We start from the raw sequence: 13358 nt of genomic DNA on the forward strand, positions 1-13358 counted from the left end.
TCAACCTCTACATAGCATTTGTAAAACATCAACTAAAGATGGATTAAAAAGCTAAATATAAGGCTTGAAATTATGAAGCTACTTATTAAAAACAGCAGATACATTTCAGGACATTGATAGAAGCAAGAGTTTCTTAGATAAGAGCAAAAAGGCAAAAAAAGCCAAAAAAAAAGGATTTTATCAAACTAAGAAGCATGGCAAAGGAAGAACTCAGTGATGTAAAGAGAGAGCCTCCAAAATGGCAGAAAATTTTTCACAATAAATAATATGAAATGATGTAAAGTATATATAAGAAATCCAAAAACCCCAGCAACCAAAAACCATTTCTCCAATTTAAAAATGGGTAAATGATCTTAATAGATATTTCTCAAAATATCTATAAATAGTGAAAAGGTATATGAAAAATGCTCAACTTCTGTAGCCATCATGGGGAGGTAAATCAAAATCACAGTCATACTTCACTCCTGTCAGAATGACTTATCAAAACAGTGATAAGCAACAGCTGGCAAGGAGCTGGAAAAAAAAGAGGTCTCTCACAAACTCTGGTAGGAATGAAAATTAGCACAGCCATTATGGAAAGCATGATTGCTTGTATAAAAAAAATCAAAAACTAAAATTAGAATTACCATATTATCCAGCCATCCCACATCTGGGAGTATATCCCAACAAAATTAAATCGGCATACCAAACCTGTATCAGCATTTGCCTGTTCACTGCACTACTATTCACAATAGCCAAGAAAAGTCAATTAAGGTGCTCAATGACAAGTGAAGAGGTAAAGAAAACATGGTATATATGCACAGAGGAATATTATTCAGCTAAAAAGAAAGGACAGGATCTTGTCACTTGGGGCAACATGGATGGAACTGGGGGGCATTATGTAGCTTAGTCACATTCGTCCTCACTGGGACACAATGTCCAACACCCACAACTTAAAGGAGGAAAGGTTTATTTTGTCTCACAGTTACAGTCTGCAGCTGGCTGGCTCCAAGGCAGAATGGCATGGCCGAGGGCATAACAGAGGACCAGCTGCTCATTTCACAGCATACAGGAAACCTGACTCAGCAGAGGCACTGAGAAGAGCTGTAACCTTCTGTGTCACTCCCACAGTGACTAGCCTCTTCCAACCAGACCCCACCTTCTATCAACACGTCAGCTATGCCACCTTCATAATCCAATGAACTTTCAAACGCCCCACCTTTGCATGCCTTAGGATTCCGATAGACATGAAGATATAAACCACAACATGATGTCAAGTGAAATTAGATGCAGCAAGGCAAATGCTGCAAGTTTAAACTCATATAGAATCCTAAAAGTTGATCTCAGACGTTCCCAGTAGGATGTTGGTTAGCAGAGACTGGGGAGACTGGGAGTGCAGGGGAGAAAGATTAATGAGTAGAAAGGCAGAATTAGAAATAACAAGCTATGGTGCACTGTTGCACAGTGGAATGACTGTAAATAACAATAATGTAATCTAGATTGAAAAGATAATCCTAGGTAAGTAATTACTAAAACTGAATTTAAAGTTTTCTAAAACTGGAAATGTGTGAAATAAAGGAAAGTTGAACCTAATCTACAGACAAAAGCAGACTACAAAAGAGACACATGGTATAGTAAACATAGCACTCTCAAATTCTATATATGCATCTGCTAATCAGAATGTTGATAGAGGATTAATTTAAATGGTAAATTTGCTGTTGTGTAAATTCTAAAATCAATCATAGAAGATTTTAAAAATAGACCTTTAATTCAAAACAAATAAAGAAGTTGTTTAAAACAAGATCCATAAATATTTGAACTCATAAGACATGTGGAAATGTTATTTGATAATTGTGATTTACTTTGAGTTTTGATTGATAAGAAATGGTCAATCAGTGTTGGTGATTTTAATTTTAGGTTAGCTTCAAATAAAATGTCTGCCTGGAGAATTTATGGAACATTACATTACTAAACGGAGATCATTACATATGGAGATGATGAGCACCATTATAAGAATTATCAGTGATGATGAGTTATTATCACAAATTTATTTCGTTTCAAATTGAAAATGAATGACATCATAATACTTCAAACTGTAAGCTGTATTTTTTAACCAGAACTATTTTCTAATTCTAGTAAATACAGTTAAATTTGCTTATAACTTTTTTTCAACACTCTATTAATAATTTTTAAATGGATTGCAAGCCTTGAACTATTCAATCATTGTGACTAATCATGTAGACAAATAATTGATATACTATTCAAATATGGAATCCCAGGTCTAAAAATTTAAAATAATTTACACAACCTTGTAAAGCAAGCAGATACAAAGTCTAGTCCTTTTTTCATGCTGACTCAATAATTGGCCCCAGTGATATGAAACTTTTTGATTCACAAATAAAGGTGAAAATCAAGGTAAAATTTCATTACTCACTTAAAAGACTCCAGATACAAGCAGTCATGTTTGCTATTACAGTTTATCTGCTAGGTTCTCTTGGGACCAAGACAACTTTCAGCCTATTCTCTGTCATTCCATAGGTGGCCTTAAAGATTTTGAGTAATTCCTACTGACATATCCAGGGCATATACTTGGCACAATTTTACTTTAAAGCTCTTTAAATGGTGCTATTAGAGAATCAGTTTTTGTTACTTCTGATGCAGGTATTTATATTCCTAACACTTTTTTATTTTAGACATTTTTAACAATAAATATTTTAGTGATAATTTTACTGTGTGTTCTCTGTATGCATCTGAAAGATGTCTTAAGAAAAACTTAAAAAATGGGAAATGCTTTCAAAATATCTGCTTCCTTGCTGTGGGATAATTAATTATTTCTATTCCCTTAAAAGTAAGGTTAATCTTGCTTTCAGATTAATCAGCAGTTTTGTCTCAATTGAAGTTTGGAGGTGCTGTAAGTTTGTTATTTAAAGAGCTCTTTAAAATCATTATTAAGTAAATGAATATAGTATTACTATCTGCATTGCAAAGCTGTCATCTTCACTTTGAAACCTTGTCTATTTGATTGTACATTTAAGTAATACCAGTAATGACAACTTAGACTTTTGTGTAATGTATAGTTAATAATAAAAAGCAGGTATGTTTTAAATCTCAACCTTTTTATATCAGTCACTAGTAATTAGATAATTATACATTCCATTTATCAAACATTAATGAACCAGTAACTAATTTATAACCAGATGACATACAAAAAATATAGACATTTTACCTTTATATCTGGAACAACATACCAAGAAAATTTTAAAACACATGCAAACATTTTGTGAGTCAACATATCCACATGAAAATAATGGGGCAAAAGCAAACAGTGGGTGACAAATTTTACTGATTAGTATAAACAGGAATGCCATAAGACTAGCTAAATAATACATTATGAAGAAAAATTGAATAAGAAAGCAATTCAACTTTTGTTTATAATGGAATAAGTGCTATGGTGCTTTCTTTGGCAGCACATATACTAAAATTGGAATAGCTGCTATGAAGCTTTCCCTTACCAGTAAACAAGGGTCTAAAAATAAATAGACCATAGATAGATAGACAGACAGACAGACAGATAGATAGGAACAGTATTACTAGCATTACCCTATATATATAAGCAAGACAATAGTTGGAGAGAATGGAAACAAGATAAATTCTGCAGTCACACCCCAGGCTGCCTAAAGCCTTTTCCCAGACCCTGTCCCTAATGCAGGCACAAGAACTGAGAAGGCAAGTAAGTAATGATAACCTAGCTTGATTGAGAAGATGAAGACTGGAGTTAAGAGAGGCTGAGAGGGGCTGGACATTTAGCTCAGTGGAACCGTTCCTGCCTTGCAAGTGCAAGGTCCTGCGTTTGATCCCCAGTACCAGAGAGAGAGAGAGAGAGAGAGAGAGAGAGAGAGAGAGAGGAGCTGAGAAACTAGGATTTATGGACTAGAGGACCACAGAAAAGGAAGTAAGAGGGAAAGTAGCTCTGGATATATACACAGAGCTATGCATGTCTTTTTTTTCTTTTTTGTTTTGACTGAGAACTAAAGTCCTCATGCAGGGTGACACTCGAAATCTAAGAAAGAATATCTATTGGAAAAAGAAATACTAGTGCCTGGCAGAATGTAGAGAAAGTGTCAATCATACTCAAACAACAGGGATATTTTCCAACCTTGATCAATGTAGTGTCATGATCAAAAATATAACAAAAGGGAAAATACCAAGAGCAAATGGCAGGAAATCTTTCAAAAAGAAAAAGAATTAGCTACAATTCTTCTCACTGTTCCAAAAAACAGATGAAAAACAAACACTTCCAAACTTTTTATGTGTGTACTGTATAAGGTTAAGTCATTTCAACACATGACTTAAATATAAAATTAAATGTAAATATGTTTCAAAGAAATGAAGAACAATCTATAATTCATGGCATGCAGTAAAAGTAACTAAAATGAATCAGAAGCCCAAAAGTAAATCCTGAAACAATAAAACTTTTAGAAGAAAACATAATATACTATTCTGTGAATTTGATAAGACAAATATTTCAATATGTATGATCCTAATGGCACAATTCACAAAGGAAAAAATAAAATTTGATTTCTTCTACGTGAATCGTGTTCCTCCTCCACTAGTAAACTACTGTGCTAATATGTGTCCCCATTGCATCTGTTCTCTCAGCTACACATGTTTTTAGGAGATTTTTCAAAGCTTTGATAAAGAGATGAGCTGTGTAACCAAATGCTCTCCTGAACCATATCAAGATGGAAGTCGACCACCATGACCTCTGTGTAACACAAAAATACTACATTTCAAGTAACTTCTAATTACACTTAGTAAACTTCTATGCCCTATAATCCATTGAAATGCTTCCTTTCCATGCCAAGAAAACCTGATTGTTCTGTCAATATGCTATAAACTTTTAAGCTGTATATCTTGGTGTCAGCAGCCTCTGTTCTTTTTCTTTGTTGCTATTTTCTGCTTTTCCTCCTCCTACTGCAACGTGAGTAAATGTTTTTGGTTCTCATTTATAGTGCTACAATTTATTCTATGCATTTATCCATAGAATATCACACTGCAATTATTTTCATCCTCAGAGCTACAATTTTATAAAGTCTACTGTCTTAGAATAGGGCATGAAAATATTTTAGTGGTACCGCAGTCTTCTGAAAAAGGCTCTTTCCCTTCATAAACAGTTTTCTCTTCATTTTATTTTTGTCCTGATGTTCCGACACAGGATCACTTCCTATCTATGACCATTTCCTTCATGATGATCTTTTAGGAATTCTTAACAAATAGCTATAGCTCATTTTATGACAAATTTGCCAATTTTGTGCAATATGCATGCTTTTGCACAAAATAAACAACTAGAAAACTCAAAATCTTAAAGGACAGTTATCAAATGATAAACTGAAAACTAATGTACACAGACTTTTGTTCTTTTCATGTTGTCATAATTATACATTTCATAATGTTATGTAGAGAATAAAATTTTTCATGAATTATTCTTCAAATTTATAGCACCTCAACACTTGTTAAGCATTTTTTATGACTCCTTAACTTGCATATTAATTAAATATAATTAGTTTCCTTTGTATACCTAGATGCTAATAAATTTATGGGAAAGTAACTAATGGGTTGATTTTATAATTACTTAGCAGGAGATGACATTTTACAATGTGAAAATTTGCTCTTCTGAACAGTATGTTGTAAGAAGTATGCCTATACAATATGAAAAATAATAAAATCATACTTAAAGATAAATTTAAAATTTATACAATTATGCAAAAATGGTGTTATATGATGAAATTTTTATGATAATAATGCCTTTAACAAGTATATGTTAGTATCTTACCAGTTTAGGTGTGTATGTGCCATCACGTGTATTTATAAATTTTAAAGCACCTCACCAGCCTGACCATAATATGACACATATTTGATATCTAAATGATTATCAAATACATTAAAATAAAGTTTATTTGTGTTCATTTGCCTACTTGCTACAAGCTGTTGCTGAATTATTTCATTCTGACATTAATATGTTGCAGTTTGTGCCCGTATTGTCAAAAAACTTCATATGATGGCAGCAATTCCTAGAACAATTGGTTTTCCTTAATGTTCTCGATCCTACTTTGGAGACAACATATTGCTGTGGATACTTTCTCACAATACAGTAATTTAAAAATCTTAATAAAGTTTTAATAAGTGATAAATTTACAACAAAATATTCAAGGTATAAAAGAAAAGGTGTAAAAGAAAGGCCAACTATTAATCTTAACCAGCAAAATATAATAAAGGATCGAGATTTCTTACTTCTTTATATTCTCATTTCTTGGGAAATGCTCACAATTCTTGGGAGATTCTCACTATCCCAGATAGAGCAAATCCCATAATTTGAAGTCCCAGTGTCTTCATTCGTATGTATCTCTTGACATTTAATATGTTTCTTCCATGTAATCATCTATATCTAAATCTATATCCATATTCATTGACATTTACCTATGTAAGTGTATACAAAGACAAAGAAAACCATAAAATTATTTAGATCTTATGTTTCATATGCCTGTAAAGTATGTTGTACTGCAGGGGAAGCACTATTTTTTTGCATCATTTATCATATTTCCAAACTATGTTAAAGGAAAAATCCTTCCTTTATTTTCAACAAACATGTATTTCACCTATATCATGCTTTTACATTCTTAGCATCTTAATACCTTTATTGAAATAGATTGTGAAAATGTCTAAATTTGGATAAGTATTCCTGATTTGGAATACTGAATATAGGAGCATATTTGGCCTGGTGTGGGATACACAGCTAACTATTAAACAATTTTAAATGAACGTATATGTTCCAAACCAAAATGAGTTATTCCTGAAGGGGCTGCCAGATGATAGTTTGGATCACTGTGGCGATTTCTCAAAAAACTAAAAATAGAAATTCTATTTGATCCAACTACCCCCCTTCTAGGTTATCTTCCCAAAAGAGTTAAAATCATCATTTTACAGAGATACATCCATACTCATGCTTATAGGAGCACAATTTATAAAAGGTGGGTCATTGAAACAGCATATGTGTCCATCAAGAGATGAATGGATAAGGAAAATGTGATATTTATACACGTACTCTACCATAAAGAAAGATAAGCTTGAGGCATTTGTAGGTAAACAGATGCAAGTGAAGAACATAATGTTAAGTGAAATAAGTCAAACGCACCAGCTTAAATATCACTCAGTTTCTCTTATATGAGAAACTTAATAAAGGGCAAAAAAGCACATAGATAAATAGGAAATAGGGAGAAATTAATTCCCTAAATTGTCTACTCTATTTTTTCAAAAATATTTTAATACATGTGCTAATTTGTTTCATTAATTCTACTAATTTCTCTTAGTTTATTGAATAGAAATTTTTCTGTTACTACCTGTTACCTGTTTGTACAAGAAAATCTTTTTTTTCTACATTTTTTAAAGGTACAAGTTCCCAATGATAAACATAAATATATTATACACCTAAAATGTACCAATAAAAGAATTTAAGAAAAAAAAAAGAGATGTAATTCAATGCAAAGGCCCTGGAGACTCAATCCCTACTAAGGTACCATTTTTAAAAAAGTTTTTTACATGTAGGTCTTTAATTTGGGATTGATTTTGTGTATAGTGTGAGATTGGGAATAATTCTAAACACCCCCCCCCCCCATCAGCTCCTGGCTGCCTGGAAGAGGGACAGACCCAGATCTCAACTGAGAGGCATACCAAAGGCTTCCATCCTCCACTAGCCGCCCGTCCCTGCCTGATTAAGGGACCCTAATCAGCTTGGGGAGATTAAAGGCTCTTGCCTGCTGTTCCCACACCCCCGCCCTGGGCTAGCTTGGCAGGAAGACAAAGGGGATCGACCCTGTGACTCCTTACCCCGGCCCTGGGCCCGAGCCCCAGACTTTTCGGTGAGTGCAAAGGCCTCTTTCCTTGGCCTCGGGTACAGTTTGAGGGCAGGTGTGGGCTTCGCCTGGCTCCAGCTACTTCGAAGACACCGACGCAGGAGGTGGGGGAGAAGTGGTGGAGGAGGATAAACGGGTTGGCAGCTGCTGGCAGGGGAGGCCGAAGGGGACCTGTAGGCCGAGTTCTTGGCCCCCATCTAGTCGCGCAGGCCTGGGGAGGGGGCTTTGGAAGGGGTGACACCCCACTGGTTAAGCGGATTTTGAGAAACAGGTTTGGGGGAGAGCCCTACGGGAACTCTGGGGATCTCAGTCGCTCATTTTCCAGGTCTGGGTTCCCAGAAGCCGGCGATGACCGTGCGCGCCCTCCACGCGGGTGGGCTCCCCGACGCCCGCCCCACGCCCGGCCTCCCGCGGGCCCTGCCCTGACCCGGGCTGCTCCGGTTTCTACTCTTGCTGCTCTTCCCCCCCCCCCTCCGCCTTTTCTGCCGTGTTCAAAGTGAGGGTGCTGGGCCCCTGGACTTGAGACCCCATCTTCGCCCGGGCGCGTCCGGATTTGGCCGTGCGTCTGGCCGCCGCCCGCCTGAACCGTGACCTTGCCCTGCAAGGCGGCCCGCGTTTCGAGGTCGCGCTGCTGCAGGAGCCATGCCGGACCCCAGGGTCGCTGGGCGCAGTGTCCTCTGCGTTTTCCTGCTTCTCAGGTCTCGTGGGCCCCGTGAACCCTGCAGCCTGCCGGCCAGCTGAGCTGCTAGCCCAAGAGGCTGGGGTCGCCCTCGTGCCCTGGGGCTGCCCCGGGGCTGCCCGGGGGCGCTGGCGGTGGGCACCACGGCCCCGGCCCCGGCCCCGGCCACGACCCCCGCCGCGAATGCTCTTTACGTTCTCCTTCGAGGCTTCCGCTGGGCTTGCGTGGCCCTGGTCACCGCCCCCCAGGACCTGTGGAAGGAGGCGGGACATGCTCTGTCTACCGCACTCAGGGCCGGGGGCCTGCCGGTTGCTTTGGTGACTTCCATGGACCCATGGGACCTGTCTGGAGCCTGGGAGGCCTCTGCTTCTCCAGGTTTCCCTGCTCTTTGGCACATTCCATGACGCGATCTTCTTGTTGGCTGGGGGCGTGGTGGAAGCCCGGGCCTCCTCTGGTGGTGGCTGGGTGTCCGGAGCTGCTGTGGCCGGCCATGTGCGGGATGCCCAAGTCCCTGGGTTCTGCGGGGCCCTAGGAGGAACTGCCACGTTGGGAGCACCTGGACCTGCCTCCTCAGCATTTCCACCCAATTCAGATGAGACTCAGAAAGAGCAGCCTCCAGTTAGCTGTGAAGCAGGCAGATAGCAACCTCCTCTCTCCTGGTGCCCTCTGTCACGTGTGAGAAGTGTTCTAGGACAATGGACGAATGGAAATGTGGGCTTCTAAGCTTCTTGCCTTATGGGATTTTAGGAGACTGAGTTCCAAAACCCTATCCTCTCTGCTGCAGGGAGACTGGGTTTGGCTGAAGAAATTCCCGAGGGATCATCATGTAGCTATCCGCTCAGCGACCAAGACGGCCTTTTCTACATTTTATGCTTCGAGTAACTACTTTGAAGATAATGATACATAGTCTATTAGCTATTGTTATTCTCTTATTATTTTGTTATGAAATTTAAAAAATTTTTTTCATAAAATAAAGTCACTGGGCCGGGGATTTAGCTCAGTGGTTCCGGCTCCTGCCTCGCAAGCGCAAGTTCCCGAGTTCGATTCCCGGTACCAAAAAATAAACAAATAAAATAAAATAAAGTCACTGTGAAGTTTGTTGACAATGAAGTGTGTAGAATGATATGCTTTTGTGCAAGCCAAAATGATATGCTTTTGTGCATGGCTTGGCCTTCAAATGATCTAGATATCCATCGTCCTGATAAACACTTGACCCAACTCATGTAAACTCCAAGTAAGAGAACTGTGTCGTATGAGCCTTCCATGAAAGCTTGTTGCTGCAACACGTTACAATTTAAGATCAGATTTGTTATTCCTGGTTCCTCATATGGGTCTGAATACATGCTGCTAAAATGAGAGTGATTCACCAAATCATGGAAAGACAAAAGTATAGTCAAGGCACTTACTCCAGCAAGATGGTGGTTTTTATGGAATTGGAGAAATATAGTAGATTTTGATTAGGTTTACACAGATGAATTAAAACAGCTTATCAGTGTTTGGGAACCACAAATTTGTAGGCAACTTGGGCAGAGATTCTGAGTACACTGGGGACTCATCACTTAAATTTGGTGTCTGACGTCAGAGGCACTCTGAGATACTGAGGACTTAAACTGTGCAGTTTGGGTTAACTCTAGAAAATTAGTCCCAAAATTGAAGAAAGTGGAGGCTACACAATTTATATTGGAGAATTTATTGGTGTGGGAAAAAACTCACATATTTGGAATCAGAAATGTTGTATGTGTGTAGAAAACTAGTATTTTTCCAGAATTGCTGAGAAGTAGGCTAACAAATGCAGTGTTTTAGTGTAGTACAGTAACAGGTCAAAGTTTTCCTTTCAGAGCTTGACTGGATTATCAAGGCTTAAATAAAGTTGGACCATCTAAGCACATCTTTGATAAGTGTGTATACAATATGATGCTTTGATAAACACACATATTCTGAAATTATCATCACAGTCAAATTTCAATTGACGCTACATCCACAATTTCACAGAGTCACCATGTGTGTTAAGAATATTTATGACCTCATACCTAAGAATAATAGTTTTATTAACCATAATCATCTTGCTGTGGATTTGATCACAAGAATTTACAACTGAAAATTTGAACATTTTGACCAATATTTTCCCTTTTTCATCTTACCCCAAAACAAGGAAATATGATTTTAATGTGCAAAGAAAAATAAAACTAAAGGAGACGGGTATTCAGTGACTCATCTTGCACATTTTTACCTTGATCTCACACTTGGAAAAGCAAAAAGTACAGGGCATAATTGAGTTCCTTGTAGTTTGAAGGATGTATATTCCATCCCTGGGAATAATGTTAGGAGCTACCTATAAAATAGGTGAAAAGAAAGTTTTTAACTTTGATCCTAAAAAATAGCAACTATATCTGAATTGATCCACACTTAGGTTTTATTTGGAAGTATCTATAACTTGCACCTTATAAAGATAGATGTTTATGATACAAGCTTTTGAGTGATGACTAGGAATATACAGTAGGATTTTTGTACCAGAAATGTTTCTATTATTGTGTTAGGGTATTGCCTTTTAGAAATAATTGTTGATTATTGGCAATTAGTGGGAACTCCCTGTATGAGTGGGAGACACAAAATAATCTTGAAATCTGAAAAACCTGTAAGTCTTGGATTGTCAGCAACACCTTAATAATGAATAAAATGCCCCAAAGAATCCCACAGTGAAATGAAAAATATATACAAGAATATATTACTGTGAAGGGATTGAAGGGGCCAATCATTATATGCATGAGCTGATAGATTTTGTTCCCTCTAAGGTCAATTTTTGGATCACCTAAGGAACTACCAGAACTCACTGCAATGAAGGCAGTGCGATGTGGAAAGTTCCCAGTTGACAACTCAAAATATTCAGTTGGTCAACAGAGAGGGCATTATTAGGTTTATAGACAGCAGATCCAATGTGGATGTACATCAGCCCATATGGGAAGTTGACATGTTATTACTAATTAATCTAAAACTATGATTGAAAAATGTAATAAATAAGCTCATTGCACTAGATATCAGAGATGGAATAATGGGAAAACTAATATTCCATAAAAGTCCTGATATTTGTTTGTATAGTGACTCTTAGATATTGGCAAATGGATTGACCATATGTTTAAGCAGGTGAGAAATTTAAAATGTAGATTGTTTGACAGAGGCCTGTATGAGATATGACCCTGTGGAATTCACCATGAAAATTCAAAAGACACATTAAAGTATGCCATGGCAAAGTCCATTTGAAGAATTGCTTTCTAGGACAGGAAGGTGATTGGAACTGGCCAGTGAATATCTTGGTATACTTCCTTGAGGTGAACATACAGATTCATGAATTTGGGGGGGACCATTAGAAACTCTCAGTGGAAACCAGTCTCAGTAAGAGCCCTTGAACTAAGACAAGGTGATCACTTTTGTCCCCAACTTGCTTGGAATCTAGAAATAACTGAATCATGTCCAATTTTGATGACATTTATTCACACAATATGTGGTGTGTGAACAAAAATCAATTTTGTTGGGAAGACATAGTGAATGCCTCTGCAATTCTTAATCATTTTTCCAGTAACAAAATTCAAACTTGTCATGAGCATATTGCCTTATTGTATGTTAGCATTACTGGTAAGATTCAAGTACAAATCATATCAAGTTATCTTACAAATCATATGATAATATTGATATGAATGATATAATGTAATTGAAGATTGACCTAAAATCTTCTCAGAACATGATAGTGCTGGAAAATTACTAGCCTGAGGAAAAATTGGATTTAACTATCAGCTAATTTCTGCATTTTATAGTTTGGGGCAGAACTATCTCCAGGTGAAAATAAGTGTAAATCAAGACAGGAAAGCAAGTAATCAGTGAATATCAAAATATGAGAATGTCTATAATTATTTTATAGAATGAATTAGTTATTTCTTTTTCATTCCAAACTGCACATTGACTACTCCAAATATTGATGCTGATACTTTTCTTGTATATGTTAAATAAATGTGTGGAAAAATAAAATTATTACTCAATAAAAGAACCAGTCCATGGATAGGGAGATGGATTGTGGAGTAAAGGGTTAGTTCCCCCCCGCCCCCCCGGGTTCTCAAATTCTGCATATTCCTTAGAAAAATTTTGTGAGAACTTGGAACATTCTGCCTTATAGGATTTTTTTTTCTTTTATATTGCTGAGGCCTTGGACCACAGTGTGCCAGTTTAAGTATTTTATGCTAACAGTACAATTTATGTTAAATGGCTGCTGTTGCTCAGGAGCCAGAAGAATGGACACTTAGAAGCTGGTCTAGTTCTTCCTGAATTTCATCACAGAGGTCTTTTCCCTTTGCTGATTTTATTGTATATCTTTCTACTGTCTACTTTCTATCACAACCATGAATATAATAACTTATCTAAGTACTCTGAGTCATTTCAGTGAATCACTAAGGCTCTCAGTGGTCTTGGAAATGCGATACAGTTAGACACTGAAAGATTAGATCAAATTCTGTAAAAAGCTAGTAACCGAGTTGATTTTGTCAATAGGCTGAAGAAAAAGTTGAGAAATAAATGTATATGTTACAAATTCTCTTTGGTATCCAAGAGTACAAAAACCACAAATACTTGGCACTATACATAGTTTTTAGAAGTACTGATTTAAGCATTTTGTTCATAATGGCTCAGTATGTGGGATTTTTAACTTTTCTTTATAATGCTGACTCTCAGCCAATATTTTCTCTACTTTAAGAGTATCTACGGTCTAGGCCCTCTGAGATCTGAAGGCTAAGTCACTCAGAACA

The sequence above is a fragment of the Heterocephalus glaber genome, unplaced genomic scaffold, assembly GCF_053883595.1.
Source record: "Heterocephalus glaber isolate CG9 unplaced genomic scaffold, H.glaber_assembly_v1.0 deba00000122, whole genome shotgun sequence".
Taxonomy (NCBI): Eukaryota; Metazoa; Chordata; class Mammalia; order Rodentia; family Bathyergidae; genus Heterocephalus; species Heterocephalus glaber.